Source organism: Tursiops truncatus, chromosome 6 (genome assembly GCF_011762595.2).
Source record: "Tursiops truncatus isolate mTurTru1 chromosome 6, mTurTru1.mat.Y, whole genome shotgun sequence".
In the NCBI taxonomy this organism is placed as follows: domain Eukaryota; kingdom Metazoa; phylum Chordata; class Mammalia; order Artiodactyla; family Delphinidae; genus Tursiops; species Tursiops truncatus.
In genome coordinates, this window is record NC_047039.1 from 87,619,546 (window position 1) to 87,633,283 (window position 13,738).

Genomic DNA, 13,738 nt, shown 5'->3' on the forward strand with positions numbered 1-13,738 from the left:
GTTTGCAGGTTGTTCATCTCAGATAAGAATTACTAATTCTTTGATGGATGCTTTTAAAGGGTATTTTAAACTAGTTGATATGCAAGAGATAAAAATATCTCGTGTGTGTGTGTGTGTGTGTGTGTGTGACCAAGGCAAAGTTGACCATAAATTCCCAACTCTGTCTATGATTCTGCAAGAAAGACAACATGGGAATGGCCTTGAGAAACAAGTGTGTGATGGCTCACAAAAAACGAAGACAGTATAAAGTTGCCAAAAGCATGGAAAGAAGGAATTCTCTCTCATTCCACTCAAGTCAGCACTGTTTCTAACACTGGAAATTTACTTATTTTTAATATATTAAAATTAATTTAAAATAATTTAAAAATACTTGTGTTTATGTCTAGTTTGAGTCAAATTGTAATATGCCACCTAGCTGCATGGCAAATATAAGCAAATAATTGAGGCCCAAGGAAAAGCTAGGTTAGGGCAGAAAGCCTAAGCTAGAGGAGAAATAGAGCAATGATGCACAGGCTCTGAGGCCAGAACCGCTTCTGAGTTTTCAGGCTTCCAAAGAAAAACAGACACAGGGTCAGTTTCATCACTCCTATTTGTCAAATAGGGGGAAAAAAATCTCCAGGGGAAAACCCATCTTTCCTTGTTGCTTCTACGGGCATCATTTTATTCAATATCAGACCCTCAGAAATCTAGAGAAGGCTGAACCATTTTGATATTTGTCATATATCAGAGACTGCTGTGAAATCATAAGGCAGCCTGCATGGAAGATGGCTGAAAGCAGACGGAGCTCATCATTATCTCTGGGAAAGAGCAGCCTGGGATGTTTCCCTTTAAAAAGAACTCCAAATGCAGAAGGTTAAGTTAGTATCATGATCTCATCATAATATCCTAGCATAATCCCAAATGTACGTTTCTGATAAAATCTGTCTAAAGGTTCTCTGGAAGATTTCATCCAGCCTGATTCATGAGCTCTTCTAGAATGGCTCACTCCCCAGAGACCAGCCTTCCCACACTCCCAGTCCTCTGATGGGCCCATGCTTTCCTTGAAATGCTACACTCAGGTAGGTCTCTGTGACACAACTCGCAGGCTGTGTTAATGATCATTCCTTCCATGAAGTAATTATGAGCGAAAACAGGTGGAGGGCTTTTTGTTTGCTTTTTCTTTCTCTCTTCAGGTTCACATTACCACCTGAAGGCTACCACACTAAAAGTTGAACTTACAGAGACCTTGATAAGGAAAAGTTTTTACATAACAAGAGGTCATAATTGGAAGACATAGGAGGTAAAAACTGTTTCTGTGCTTACCATGAGGCTCACATGAGGATACATGTTCAGGATTGCACAGCAAAACAAAAAATGCTAAATTACATTAATGTAAACATTTAAAACTTAAAATGTGGTAGTTAATGCATTTCTTTTTCAAGTCTGCATTGAAATAAGATTCGTATCACTCTAGGGTGACCCGGAGTGACTACAGAACCCTGGGCAAGTGGCTTCAACTCCCCATGCCTCCACTTCCTCAACTCCACAGCAGAATACACGATAATGTGCACGTGTCACAGCGTCTTCAAAACATTAAACCAGAGGCCATGTGCAAGCCCCTGCACAGTGCCTGGCACACCGCAGGTCCGTGTAATTATAAACAATTCCATCCTTGCCTTTCTCTTCCCTTCCTCCAAAGTTTACTACCAAAACAGAAGGGCTAGTCCTCTGCACACAGGGTTTTCCAGTTCTTGAAGGGACGTGCACCCTCCCTTCTGTCTGTCTCTGGGTGAACTTTTCCTCTTGTCGAGGTGCCCTTCTCCACGAGGCAGACAGCTAGAGTTGTCAGCTCGAGGCAAGAATACCTGCCACACTCCAGTGTGCTATTTCTAAAATTATAAATGGTCCTCAGCACAAAACCAAGACATCCTCATCCTTAATTCCTGACGGCCTGGGGCAAATGCTTCTCTCTCCCCTATAACCCTTTTTCTTAGTGTTTGCCAAACTGAGAAACAAAAGATAATATTAAGTGGATGACAGATATACTTATATTGGTATATATTTATACCATATACACAGAACTTTCCCCAAACTTGACATTTAAATGGAAAAACCTAAAGCAAAATCATTACCTATGATTATGTATATATATACACATACACACATCTTTATCTTAATGTATAGTCATGTGTACCCTCTATGTACAGCAAGTGATACTGATTTTACTTTTATAGGAGTAATTCAGTTTCCTTTTCTTTATACAAAACAAATGAGTTGATTAAAAGAAAATATTAAATTAAAAACCAATTGCACTTGAATACAACCTAAATCATGCCAGAGGATTGAGAATAACCAGGTTTCACCAACACAGTGTGGTTTCAGGAACTCTCATCAGAACCACCTGAGGTGCTTGTCAGGCGTGCCGATGCCCAGCCCCCGAGACCTGAGTGAAAAGCTAGACGTAAGACCCACAAATCCTTAGGAAATTCTTTGCACGCTGAAGTTTGAGAACCACTGAGGCACAGCACCTGGACAATATTCACACCTCTTTTTCACAGTATTCTTTGCACGAGTGTGGCTGTTTGTGCATTCTATATCTGGTCCACACGATGCTGTCTACTTCAGATTGTGAAGCAGTGACAAGAAGCCCATCAGTTTACCTGGCCTTGCGTAGGATCCAAGATAGTGCCAAACGCATCTGCGGCCAGGTACGTCACACCAATTGTTTACACAAGTCACCAAGTGCAAAAGGCTAGCTCTCTAAACCCCCAGACCCAACACTGGCCGGTTGTCCCCACTAGCAAGCATTCCCCTGAAGGAGACAAATCAATGAGCAGTTCATGTTGTTTTGAGAATATGTCTTCCCCATCTGAATGAATTTAAATCTTCATTGGGTAATGATTTTTCCTTCGGGTTTTTCCATTTAAGTGTCTTAACTTTGGAGCAAGCTTATTCTTCTTGTTTTAGAAGCTACACAATTCAGCAAAACTCCACACACACAGCAGGCCTTACTGCAATGGCTGTCTCACCCATGAATATAGTTAACCATGGACATAAACATAAAGACCTCATTACATTTACTGTGGATTTCAGACCTTTAGATATTCAAACTCCACACAATACCGTATCTTACTATACAAACTTGTTGTCAATAGACTGAACTTTGGTTTGTTTGTTTAATTGACTGATTCAGGTTTTGGTCTCAAAAAGAAAAACACTGGCTAAACCCATCCATAAGTCATAACTAGAATAGTCAATTCCATTTTTTTGGATCCTTTTTATACTAATCATTGTTTGAGATTAAATGCTCAGAATTCATTAACATAAGTATTGGCAACCTGTAATCAGTACAAACTAATTTCCATTTTCAAAGGAGTGCTGATTGGAGTTACACATATAGGTGTGGGTTGACATCACAGGGTTAAAAACACACACAATTCAAATTCAACATCAAGTTTAAATCTTACATTATCCAGGTATTTTGCTCAAGACTTCATTTCACTTTTTTGTGCTTGGACACTATAAAATACAGAGAGGAGACTGATGTAAATCAGATTTAATATTACAAATTAATGGGAAAAGGATGGGCTATTCAACCAGTGCTGCTGAGACAAGTAGTTACTCATATAAGATAGTAATTTTTTGGTTTGCTCACCCTCTGGGGCGGGTAGGGGCTGGGAGCTGAGGCTCAGGCTTTGGAGGTCAGACCCCAGGGAGAGGACTGAGGTTGGCTATGTGAAGACAGCCTGAAGGGGGCTAGTGTGCCACAGATAGCCAGGAGGGAGTCTGGGGAAAACTCTGGACCTGCTGGAGAGGCAACACAGCATTGTTTCCAGGTGTGTGAGGAGAGGGGATTCCTGCTCCGTGTGCCCACAGAAGGCAGGGCACCACCTAAGCGAGCTCCAGAGACAGGCACAAGCCACGGCTATCAGCTCAGACCTCAGAGATGGGCATGAACCGCTAACGCTGCCGCCACTGCCACTCAGAATCCTGTGTGCAAGCGCAGGTCACTACCCATACCCCCCCAGGAGCCTGTGCAGCACACCACTGCCAGGGTCCCGTGACCCAGGGGCAAATTCCCCGGGAGAACACATGGCGCGCCTCAGGCTTCTGCAACATCACGCCGGCCTCTGCTGCCACAGGTTCACCCTCCATTCCAATTATGACTACCGTACCCCTCCCTTTCCCTGGCCTGAGTGAGCAAGAGACCCCTAATCAGCTGCTGCTTTAATCCCCTCCTGTCTGGGCAGAGAACAGACGCCTGAGGGTGGCCTATACGCAAAGGCAGGGCCAAAACCAAAGCTGAACCCCAGGAGCTGCGCGAACAAAAAAGAGAAAGGGAAATTTCTCCGTGCAGCCTCAGGAGCAGCGGATTAAATCCTCCCCAATCAACTTGATAAACCCTGCATCTCTGTAATACCTGAAAAGACAATGAATGCTCCCAAAATAGGCAGTGGAGTTTGGGAGCAACTGTAGACTTGGGGTTTGCTTTCTCTGTCTGACTGGGTTTTGGTTTTATGTTTATCTTAGTTTACTTTTTAGTGCTTGTTATCATTAGTGGATTTGTTTATTGGTTTGATTGCTCTCTTCCTTTTTCTTTTTTTTTACTTTAAAAAATTTTTTATCTTTTTTATTATTTTTTCTATTTTTATTATTTTTTTATTTTGTTTTAGCCTTTTTTCTCTTTTTGTGAGTGTGTATGTTTCTTTGTGTGATTTTCTCTGTTTAGTTTTACTTTTACCATTTGGCTTGGGGTTCTAGCTGTTCTTTTTTTTTTTTTTTTTCTTCCTTTTCTTCCTAGCCGTGTGGCTGGCAGGGTCTTGGTGCTCCAGCCGGGTGTCGAGCCTGAGCCTCCGAGGTGGGAGGGCTGAGTCCAGGACACTGGAACAGAGACCTCCCAGCTCCATATAATATCAATCGATGAGAGCTCTCCCAGAGATCTCCATCTTAACCCTAAGACCCAGTCCACCCAATGGCCAGCAAACTCCAGTGCTAGATGCCCCATGCCAAACAACTAGAAAGACAGGAACACAACTCCACCCATTAGCAGAGAAGCTGCCTAAAGTCATACTAAATTCACAGACACCCCAAAACACACCACCAAATGCGGCCCTGCCCACCAGAAAGACAAGATCCACCATCACCCACCAGAGCACAGGCACCAGTCCCCTCCACAAGCCACTGAACCAACCTCACCCACTGGGGGCAGACACCAAAAATAACAGGAACTATGAACCTGCAGCCTGCAAAAAAGAGACCCCAAACACAGTAGTTAAACAAAATGAGAGGACAGAGAAATACACAACAGATGAAGGAGCAAGGTAAAAACCCACCAGACCAAACAAATGAAGAGGAAATAGGCAGTCTACCTGAAAAAGAATTCGGAGTAATGATAATAAAGATGATCCAAAATCTTGGAAATAGAATGAAGAAAATACAAGAAACATCTAACAAGGACCTAGAAGAACTGAAGAGCAAACAAACAATGATAAACAACACAATAAATGAAATTTAAAAATTCTCTAGAAGGAATCAATAGTAGAATAACTGAGACAGAAGAACGGATAAACGACCTGCAAGATAAAATAGTGGAAATAACTGCCACACAGCAGAATAAAGAATGAAAGGAATTGAGGACAGTCTCAGAGACCTCTGGGACAACATTATATGCATCAACATTCGAATTATAGGGGTCCCAGAAGAAGAAGAGAAAAAAAAAGGGTCTGAGAAAAAATCTGAAGAGATGATAGTTGAAAACTTCCCTAACATGGGAAAGGAAACAGTCAATCAAGCCCAGGAAGCACAGAGAGTCCCATACAGGATAAATCCAAGAGGAAACATGCCAAGACACATATTAGTCAAACTATCAAAAATTAAATACAAAGAAAAAATATTAAAAGCAGCAAGGGAAAAGCAACAAATACCATACAAGGGAATCCCCATAAGGTTAACAGCTAATCTTTCAGCAGAAACTCTGCAAGCCAGAAGGGAGTGGCAGGACGTATTTAAAGTGATGAAAGGGGAAAACCTACAACCAAGATTACTCTACGCAGCAAGGATCTCATTCAGATTTGATGGAGAAATCAAAAGCTTTACAGACAAGCAAAAGCTAAGAATTCAGCACCACCAAACCAGCTTTACAACAAATGCTAAAGGAACTTCTCTAGGCAGGAAACACAAGGGAAGGAAAAGACCTACAAAAACAAATGCAAAACAATTAAGAAAACGGTAATAGGAACATACATATCAATAATCACCTACCTTAAATGTAAATGGAATAAATGTTCCAAGCAAAAGACAAAGTCTGGCTGAATGGATACAAAAACAAGAGCCATATATATGCTGTCTACAAGAGACCCACTTCAGACCTAGGGACACATACAGACTGAAAGTGAGGGGATGGAAAAAGATATTCCATGCAAATGGAAATCAAAAGAAAGCTGCAGTAGCAATTCTCAAATCAGACAAAATAGATTTTAAAACAAAGACTATTACAAGAGACAAAGTAGGACACTACATAATGATCAAGGGATCAATCCAAGAAGAAGATATAACAATTGTAAACATTTATGCACCCAACATAGGAGCACCTCAATACATAAGGCAAATGCTAACAGCCATAAAAGGGGAAATCAATACTAACACAATCATAGTAGGGGACTTTAACACCCCACTTTCACCAATGGACAGATCACCCAAAATGAAAATAAATAAGGAAACACAAGCTTTAAATGACACATGAGACCAGATAGACTTAACTGATATTTTTAGGACATTCCATCCAAAAACAACAGAATACACTTTCTTCTCAAGTGCACATGGAACATTCTCCAGGATAGATCGTATCTTGGATTACAAATCAAGCCTCGGTAAATTTAAGAAAATTGAAATCGTATCAAGTATCTTTTCTGACCACAACGCTATGAGACTAGATATCAATTACAGGAAAAAAACTGTAAAAAACACAAACACATGGAGGCTAAACAATATGCTACTAAATAACCAAGAGATCACTGAAGAAATCAAAAGGAAATCAAAAAATACCTAGAAATGAATGACAATGAAAACATGACGACCCAAAACCTATGGGATGCAGCAAAAGCAGTTCTAAGAGGGAATTTTATAGCAATACAATCCTACCTCAAGAAACAAGAAAAATCTCAAATAAACAACCTAACCTTACACCTAAAGCAATTAGAGAAAGAAGAACAAAAAACCCCAAAGTTAGCAGAAGGAAAGAAATCATAAAGATCAGATCAGCCACTATGGAGAACAGTATGCAGTTTCCTTCAAAAACTAAAAATAGAACTACCATATGACCCAGCAATCCCACTACAGGGCATATACCCTGAGAAAACCATAATTCAAAAAGAAACATGAACCACAACGTTCACTGTAGCACTATTTACAATAGCCAGGAAATGGAAGCAACCTAAGTGTTCATCAACAGATGAATGGATAAAGAAGATGTGGCACATATATACAATGGAATATTAGCCATAAAAAGAAACAAAATTGAGTTATTTGTAGTGAGTTGGATGGACCTAGAGTCTGTCATACAGAGTGAAGTAAGTCAGAAAGAGAAAAACAAATACCATATGCTAACACATATATACGGAATCTGAAAAAAAAAATGGTTCTGATGAACCTAGGGGCAGTACAGGAATAAAGATGCAGACATAGAGAATGGACTTGAGGACAGGGGGAGGGGGAAGGGTAAGCTGGGATGAAGTGAGAGAGTAGCACTGACATATATATACTACCAAATGTAAAACAGATAGCTAGTGGGAAGCAGCCACATAGCACAGGGAGATCAGCTTGGGATAGCAAGTGGGGGAGGGAGGTGCAAGAAGGAGGGGATATGGGGATATATATATATACATATAGCTGATTCACTTTGTTATAGAGCAGAAACTAACAACACTGTAAAGTAATTATACTCCAATAAAGATGTTAAAAAAAAAAAGACAGTAATTTTTCCATCTCATACCACTATACAAAATTAAATTCTTGGTATATTGAAAAGCTAAAACTAAAAATGAAAGTTTAAAAGATATAGAGGAGAAAATGTACTTATGAACCTAAGGTAGGGAAGGCCTTCTTAAAATACAGAAGTCCAAACCAAAAATGGGAACTAACGACTTCAACTTCTGAAAGTAAAAACTATGTGCAAAAAGATACCATCAGCAATGGGAAAAAACAAGCCAAAGACTGGAAGAAGAAATTTAAAAAAATTTTTTTAGAATAAAAATGGAATACCATGCAGCAGTTAAAACGAACCAGATGCCACATTTATCAACATTGATAAATCTCAAGAACATAACGTTGAGTGAAAAAGACAAGTTGCAAATCAACATGCACACCTATACAATATGAACACATGCAAACCAATACCCTATACTGTTATTAACAGAATGCAAATATATATATGGTTGCATAAAATTATGCCACTCCAGGATAACGGTTATCTTTGAGGAAAGAGGGGGATACACAGGTGACATAAACTGTATCTGTAGTGTTTTCTTTCTTGAAAAGAATCTAAAGCAGGCATAATAAAATGATGGATGTTGGTACATGAGTGTTCTTTATGTTATTTCTGTACCTTTTTATATATTTGAACTATTTCATAACTTTCTTTTTAATTCGATGAAAGATAAGAGAGAGAGGGAGGAGGAAAGGAGATTGGCAGGAATGAAGGAAGGGTAAGAATATAAGTTGGCTTGAGTACTTATCAGATCTGAAAGATGTTTAACTTCCTTGAACAAAATTAACCCCAGCCAATATGCCTTAAAATGAGGCCACAAGATGAAGTCTGAGAACCATGTGCCTATACCTACTGTTAACTGAGGTCTCCGGCTCATACTTACTTGACAAAGGCAGACAAAACTTGCCAATAGTATTTCCAAAGAGCTCTGGTAAGCCATTCACAGTTTGGAATTCCTCCTACTATTTTTCTTAACCAAAAACATTCCCTTGGCTATGAATTCATACAGGTCCCCATTGACCACAGGGGGCAAGATTTTCTTGTATGAAGGCAAATGGGGAAAAAGAGGGAAAATAAAACCTTTGGTGAAGACTGTATGTTCTGTGTTAAGCTAACAGGAATTCATGTATTATTCAATATTTTTAGATCACAGCTAGATACTGTACTATCATTAATGGAAGAATAGACAAATGAGTATTACTCAAAAGCTCCTACCCATTTCTGCAAAATGTGTTAATCACAACATTGAAACATTTCCTAAAAGCATGACAGTCTGGGGCACTGGCCTGAGAATGATCAAGTCCACTGTGCCATCTTTTCTGGACCTAACAAATGACTTCATTATATTCTTTCTATCCTCACTAGGTTTTTCCTTCCACATGAATTTTATTTTTTTCTTTTTTAAATTGAGGTAACAATGGTTTATAACATTATATAAATTTCACATGTACAACATTATATTCCTACATTCTATAATACACATTATATTTCTATATATGCTGCAGCATGTGCCCCACCAAAAACTTAGTTTAACTAAGTTGTAATAGACTGAAACTTAAAATAAAAAATGCAATAACCTGGGGAGGGTGGGGGGGGGGGAGACGCAGGAGGGAAGAGATGTGGGAACATATGTATATGTATAGCTGATTCACTTTGTTATGGGGCAGAAACTAACACACCATTGTAAAGTAATTATACCCTAATAAAGATGTTAAAAAAAAAAAAAAAATGCAATAACCTAGCAAAGTCAATTTGACTTTAATTTCTGAGCTGGTGTTTTATTTCAACTCAGTGTCCAGCACAGTTCCTGGCACATAATAACTAGGTGTCCAATAAATATGGAAGAAAAATGAAAAGCAAAGGGAAGAGCACATTAGGAGGGTGGGGGATGGACTGGTGTGAGTGCTGCTTCAAAGGTCATTCAAATTCAGATTCTGTTTCATATTCACCTCATCAAGTCAAAGACCCTTCAAGACAAGGATAACTCTTCACTCCTCCTCCACCTGCTCCTTCAATCCTTGTGCAGTCCAGCTGTGAGCCCACTAGTCCTCTGGGCACCTCAGAGCACCACTCACCTTAACTCCTTTGCCCTATGAACTGAGTTCCGCCTCTGCAAGAATGTGTTACACACATCGGAAGATACAGGAACAGAACACTTTGTTCCATGGAGATAGAACTTCTCCTTTTTGGATGAAAGTATAAGTCAAGGCAGTTTAGCCACATGGTCGTGCAGTGTCTAAGATGGAGGTCAATCTGCATGCCTGTCCTTGCTAACTCGAATCAGACACCGTTTTCCTCACCTCAAAAACCAGACACCAGGCTTCCCTGGTGGCGCAGTGGTTGAGAGTCCACCTGCCGATGCAGGGGACATGGGTTTATGCCCCGGTCCAGGAAGATCCCACACGCCGCGGAGCGGCTGGGCCCGTGATCCATGGCCGCTGAGCCTGTGCTTCCGGAGCCTGTGCTCCACAACGGGAGAGGCCACAACGGTGAGAGGCCCGCGTACCGCAAAAAAACAAAACTAACAAAAAAAAAACCAGACACCATCTTCACATCACAGACAGGACTAGAGCCCAAGCCTACTTAACCACACAGACGTTCACTAGGGCTCACAGTGTCCCATATGAGACAAGACTGTTGTCAGGCAGCTGCTGGAAGGGCAGCCCTCACTTTACAGAACCCAGAACTTAGGAAGAATTCCTCAAGTTTCCAGTCTCAGCCTTAAAGCTGGTTCTCAGTGCCCAATGGAATGAAAGCTCCACGTGGACCTTGTCTGCGTTGTTCATGGCTGAACCTTCAGTGCCTTAGAACAGTACCTGGTACAAAGTAGACAGACAGTAAATATGTGTTGGTTCTGTTGATGAATGTCTCATGCCTTGTTCAGAGATGCTCTGCTTCCCAAAGCCACTGCTCTTTGGTTTGTGCATTACAAACCTTAATGAGTAGCGTCTACTGTACTTTAGAATCACTCTCAGAATATGAGCAAAAAAGTACACAGGGCTGAAACGGGACTAATAAAAAAAAGCCAAGGGCACTGGAGAAACACTTCAAAGACAGAATGAAATATTGTTCCAATATATGTTCCAATCCAAAGGCAGTTATGGCAGAACAAATGCCCTCCCCAAAGCAGTCCACACCCTAATCTCTGGAACCTGTCAATCAGTTACTTCACCTGGTAAAAAGTACTTTACAGATGTAAAAAGTAATGAATGTTAAAATAGGGAGATTATCCTAGATTATCTGGATGGGTTCAGTCTAATCACATGAGCCCTTAAAAGCAAAAAACTTTCAGGCTGGAAGCAGAGAGATGTAGCAGAAGGAAAAATCAGATTTAAAGCATGAGAGGGGCTCAAACCACTGTGGCTGGGGAGGGACCATGTGAAAAGCACGAGAAGGAATGCTGGCAGCCTCTATGAGTAAAGACCAGCCCCCAGCTGACATCCAGGAAGAAAACAGGGACCTCAGTCCTACAACTTCAAGGACCTGAAATCAGCTACCAATCCGAATGAGTTCAGAAACAGATTCATGTTCAGAGCCTCCAAAAAGGAATACAGCCCTGTGAACACCTTGATATGCAAAATTCATACCTTCATTTTATGCAAGGTATAACCAAGGCATAAACAAATAATCTACAGGATAAGAAGCCTTGGCAATACCTAAGCAAAGAATGCAATTTTTCACTGAAATATTCTTCAGGATTACTTTGCTTGGTATATGACTGACTTCTAACACTGATTTATAAAAGAAAATTTCTTCCTTACCAGCCACTGCTTTCAGCATATAATTTATATTACTCATATCAATTAAATTATTAACTTCTATTTATTGAGCATCTAATGTGTGCCAGGCCTTATGCCAGGCTCTTCATATACCTGAGCAATAGTCACAACCAAGGGTAAACTACGTTACCTGTAGGTAAAAGCCTCGTTATCTGAGGCTTACAGAATCTAATGTATCCGAGGTCCCACAGCTGGTAAAATGCTGAGGCAGAATTTGAACCCAGATGCAGATGACCCCAGGCCTACACCCTTCCTACTCTGCCACACTTCCCCACTTCTGTCAAAATACTGAGGTCCAAGTGGTCATCAGGGAACTGAAGGAGACCCAGGAGAAAGTGTCAGAATACTTTGGCTGAAAAAGAGAGAAATAGCCACATCAAAAAAAAAAAAAGAAAGAAAGAAAGAGAGGAGAAATGTTTCAAAACATGTCTCTCCTCAAAATCCACTTTTAGTACAGAAACACGTGCGGACAGAACAGTTTCTCTCCCCTCCCCCGCAATGTTGGTTGCTGCTCCTGTTGTATCTCTTGGTGCAATTAACTGCCCATGTGCAACGAGGTGTCACGGAACATCCATCTACCATCACCCATGTCAAAATTCCACCCAAGTGGCAGAAGCAAAAGGCTGCTTAATGTAAATCAAGTATCAACCCCAGTGCTCCAATTAAGGCACTGCTATAAGAGTCACATTTCAAAATGTTTGGAAGTCACTTCATCCCAGAGGTATCCCCTAAAACATCTTTACACAGAGCCATCCTGGCCACTCATTATGTTCTAATTCAAGAGCCCCATTTTCCGATTTTAGGAAGATCTCACAGCAACAGCTGACAGGCAGGAACAGAACTTGAGATGCTCCTATGCCCGAGAGATGGGCAGGAAGCATACGGCAGCTACCCTAATCAACACCCGCCGTGAACCAACTGGTCTACAAGGCACAAACACAGCATGACAGGATGGGCTGTGATGTAGCTGACAGTTTTGACAGTGCATTTCCATGTCCTCGATCACGCTAATTTTTCCAACTAGGGAGAGATTTTCAAGTTGAACCCTAAGCTGCTGATTGTCAGATTATGAAGGCTGTACTATCATTCTACTTAGAGCATAATTCAGACATTATATAATTAGAGGGATTTTACTGGGTTGTGCACACAATAGGTGTTTAATGAGTAAACAGAAGTGAAACAATGAATGGGCACCAGAATAAATTACTATGTCTTCTAAAAGCACCCATCTTTCCAAAGTCTGAATCATCCCAGCTGAAAAGGTGAACATTTCGATCTTGTTGTGAAATAAAGCAAAACAGCCAAAACAGTCCAAGGAAATGGTCTACCATTTGTAACAACCTTTGACCCTCTGTCTCACGATGCAAAAAGTGCCAACAGGCTGCAAGTGTCTTCACAGATGAGCTTATCTGGTTATTTAGACCAGTTATCTGGGGCTGCAGACATCTCCATACAGAAACATATCTTACTAAAATTATACTCTAGAAACATTATCAGTGGAATCACAGACCAATGAAAATAACTCAGTACATTTTCAACTACTGAAGCAGAAAATACTATTTCTGGAATAAAACAAAAACAGATCTTAAGCATTAGGCCTAAGCCCTTCACACTGACGGGATTACCATCAACCCTGCCACAGAAGCATCCGAAAGTCACAGTCTGACTACGACCTTCACCTCAGGCAGAAGCTATAGCATCAGAGCGTCAAGCTGGACACAAGGACTCCCTGATGGTCAGTCAAGAGTGTAAACCCTGGCATGTGTTTCTAAGGAATATTCTAGGGTATCATCCAGGTACAGGGTCCAGAAACAGAACCTTCTTAGTTCCCCAGGAGGGCCCATCTTTCTCTAGAGAAATCATGGTGTGCAAAGGCTCAGAGGATTCCAATTTCTTTCTATTATAATGAAGAACATCTCTTTCCAGGCGCATCCTTCTTCTAGGGCTTTTCCCCTGGTTTTAAAAGAAACTACTGACACATCAGAGAGCCCTGTGG

General features: G+C 40.7%; 1 protein-coding gene across 8 annotated transcripts in view; it reads right to left on the bottom strand.

The window, feature by feature from the left end:
- Nucleotides 1-13,738, bottom strand: part of ABCA1 (ATP binding cassette subfamily A member 1) — a 183,097-nt gene that overhangs the window by 60,327 nt on the left and 109,032 nt on the right. The gene's annotated exons all lie outside the window — the stretch shown is intronic.